The sequence below is a fragment of the Pterocles gutturalis genome, unplaced genomic scaffold, assembly GCF_000699245.1.
Source record: "Pterocles gutturalis isolate BGI_N339 unplaced genomic scaffold, ASM69924v1 scaffold1969, whole genome shotgun sequence".
Taxonomy (NCBI): domain Eukaryota; kingdom Metazoa; phylum Chordata; class Aves; order Pterocliformes; family Pteroclidae; genus Pterocles; species Pterocles gutturalis.
In genome coordinates this window covers 11,247-14,638 of record NW_010132890.1, presented here as the reverse complement: position 1 = coordinate 14,638, position 3,392 = coordinate 11,247, and the positions used below count along the sequence as shown (strand labels likewise).

The 3,392-nt window shown below is 54.2% G+C and overlaps 1 protein-coding gene across 1 annotated transcript in view; it reads left to right on the top strand.

The window, feature by feature from the left end:
* Positions 1–3,392, top strand: part of KCNAB1 (potassium voltage-gated channel, shaker-related subfamily, beta member 1) — a gene marked incomplete at its 5' end in the record, with an annotated part of 20,137 nt that overhangs the window by 11,476 nt on the left and 5,269 nt on the right. The gene's annotated exons all lie outside the window — the stretch shown is intronic.

Sequence of the window (3,392 nt, the reverse complement as noted above, 5' to 3'; positions counted from 1 at the left end):
CCCCGGATGGATGGGGGTACCACTGCCCAGCCGTGCTGGCAGCCACGGGGACAGGGACCTGGCCTGGGACTGAGGGTTTGCAGCAGCTGATGAGGTTGAGGAAGATGGGATGTTGTATCCTGGAGGCAGAAGTGACCTCTCTGCTCAGTCAGCTGGCACCTAGCGAGGCGGTGCAGGAGAGATTCCCGCGCAGCACAGCCCATCGCGGGCGCTCGCAGCTCCGAGGATGCTCCAGATCCCGCCAGCGGTGCCGGAGTGTGGCGCCGGGGTCTGAACCGCGGTGCTTGGTGAGATTCTGAGCAGGGTGAAAAAAAGGGGATGTTTTATTATGAATGGTGTGGTGTTGACTCTTTCTGTGCGCTTCGTGCTTTTTTGTGGTTCACCTACTAAGCCACTTCCATCCCAGAGCATCTGTTGGGCCATCTGTCGGTTCTGCGCTCCCTGGCACGCACCGTCAGCGCCAAGCTGCCTTTGCAAGCCGCACGGTCCCCGCTCCATCTCCTTGCGTGCCCGCGCTTTTCCCACGAGCAAACAGCCGCTTCCGATGGCGAGCGGTTTGTAGGTGACCCTGAAACCTCCCCTGCTCGTGCTGCTGCTGCTGAGCCGCGAGTGTTGGCAGAAAAGCGGCTGTGTGCTGGAAGGCACGACCGAAGAAATCAAAGGATGAACTTTGGATGCTCATTTTCTTCACTCGCTGCCTGCAGGGAGGTGAGGTTTCTCTGCCATCGCTCGGGGTGCCCCAGCTGCTGCGATGGCTGCGGGTATCAGCGGCGATGGATCGACTCTTCAGGGATACAGGAACACTCGTCTGGCCAGAGCAGCATCGCTCCCCTGGGCTGGCGACGGCCCCGCTCAGCAGCGTGGGGAATGGAGAGATAATAAGAAAAAATGAGAGTTTAATAGAGATTTATTTATTGTCGGTGGCTCTGGTCCCCAAAGCGGCAGGTGAAGCTCAAAAGTCTTGGAGCAAATTAAAAAAGCTTTCCATCGTAAAAATGAAACACAATATTAGTGGCGAGGCACCTCTGGGGATGTGCAAAGCTCTTTGCATCACGCTGTGGTTGGGTCCGTCACGTCCCTGGCTGGGACATCCATGTCCCTCCTCCTCCTCACCCGGACCTCAGCTCTGCTGGGACAGGCAGGATGAGGCCCCCCCCAACCGGGGACCCCGGGAGCTGGGCGATGGGCAGGATCTGTGCTTCTTGGCAGGTTTCACACCTCGCTAGTCAGGCTGGAGATCTGATCCCCCAGCTGTGCTGGCACATGCTTTTATTTCGTGCCCCGAGCGGCTTTTCCAGCAGATGAGGAAGGGCAGCTCCGGAGGGTCCCGGGTCCCTGGTGAGACCCCCCCCGGTGTCACTGTGCCAGGGTCCGGGCACCCGCTGCAGGGCCAGCCCCGCGCCCCAGCCCCGGCAAGAGGGAGGGAAGGTGGCGTGGTTCCTACCGGAGAACTTCAAGCTGCTTCAGAATTATTCTTATGCTGCTGGAGGCTGTTTTCTGGGTTTTGAAAACATTTGTTTGTATTTTTGAAAAATCTTTTCTTAAACGATGCCATTTGTGCCGTGCAGCTGGCAGAGCGAGCGGTCCAGGCATGTGCTCGTCACAAAGCATCCCATGGCCGTGCCCGCGGGAGCAGGCACTGGGAAACAAGAAGATATATATGTGTATAGATAGATAGATAGATAGATAGATAGATAGATAGATATTTTTTAAAGTTTTTTTTTTCTCTGAGCTGACCTCAGTTTTTCTTGAAAGGAGTAAAGGTGGGAGAAATGAAAACAACCGCGGACCGAAATGTGTAAGAGGCGTACGATGAAATATTTGTCAAAATTCCTAAATGGTAGCTCAGCAAAAATAGCAAATGCAGGGCAGTGAGAGGCTGGAGGGAGGGATGGCGGGGCAGGTCCCCTCGCACACAGCGTGCCTGCGGGTAGCTGCTTGATAACGGGGGGTTTTGGTGGGCTAGTACATGCTTGAGAGTGAAATGCTCAGAAATAGAGACAAGTATGGCTTTGGCCCAAATGAAGAAGAAAAAAAAAAAAAAGACAATATCAGGGATTTGAAGCCTACTCTTCATGGGGGAAAGCAATTCCCCAAGGCAACGATTCCCTGGGGAGGAAATCTGCCTTTCAGGGGAGGGCAGGAGGCACCGTGTGTTGTGCATCCCTCCGAGGTTATAAATGGAGATCTCATCATCGCTAGCTGCTTGTCGTGCCTGCAGGAGGAATCTCACAACAACATCAAGATTGGCAGTGACATCTCCCCTCTGCCAAGCATTTTTTTTTCCTCCATAAATAGGATGAGAATCCTGACGATATGGAAGGCAGCTCATCTTCACCTTGAGACAGCTCTGCCCAGAGTCACTGCCCGAGTGACAGCAGAGATGCCAGGGGCTGGAATACCCACGCAGGGCTCCTCTGGCCAGCCCTGCCCCTGGCCGGAGTCATTTCACCCCAGTCTGATGGCTCAGAAATCCCTGCTGTAGCTGCAGACCGTGGGCTTCTTGCCGCTTTCCCAGGGGACAAGCACGCTGAGATGCGGCAGTGCCCGCTGACTGCGAGGTGCCTCGTGTGGGATGGAGTGTGGTGACCAAATAAGATTTTATTTTGGTTCTCGGTGTGGGTTTAGCCCCTTTTTGTCTAGTGAAATGCAGCCGGCACAGTCCGAAGGTCAGCAAAAAAAAATGAATTTATTATGCAGCTGGGGTGGTTGTATGTGCCCTGCTCGGTCCCAGCTCCCGCAGCAGCGATGCCACGGGCACTGCCTATCCCCCCACAGGGCCGGGTACCCCCCGGCTGCTCCCAGGGAGAAATCAGGCTTAAAGAGGAGTTGCAAACAGCAAGCTGGGGCTATTTTCCTTGCAGCAGCAGCAAGGCATCCTACTCTGCGACCTCCTGGGCAACCATGAGGGATAGATAATTTTTTCTCCTTTTCTTGCAAGCTAAAGCTCATGATGGGTATTTCCCCCCTGCAAGAAGGCAGGGCTGCTCCGTGGGGTCTGATGGGTGGAAATTCAAGTTCCCGTCCTGGTGCCCGCAGCCTTGGGGGCTTCCATCCCCCCGAAGGCAAGCGAGGACCGCGGCACTGCTGCGCTAAGGCGGTGCGCTGGGATTTGCAGCCGTGCCGCCCACTTGTCCCACAGCACCGTGGGGTTCAACCATCCAGCTTCGTTGTTTTGTCCCCAGCATCCCCATATTCCTAGTAAAGAGAAGCAGAACCTAATTTATGCTTTTAGTAAACACATTTTATTTATCTTTTATTTTTCAACTGTGCTGCCCTCTTGTGTTAAATTTTAAAATATTATCACAAGGCACTGGTAGGCAATAGCCAGGTGGTAAAAGCAGTTTTTAAACAACTGCGGGATAAATCACAGAATCACAGAATCACAGAAT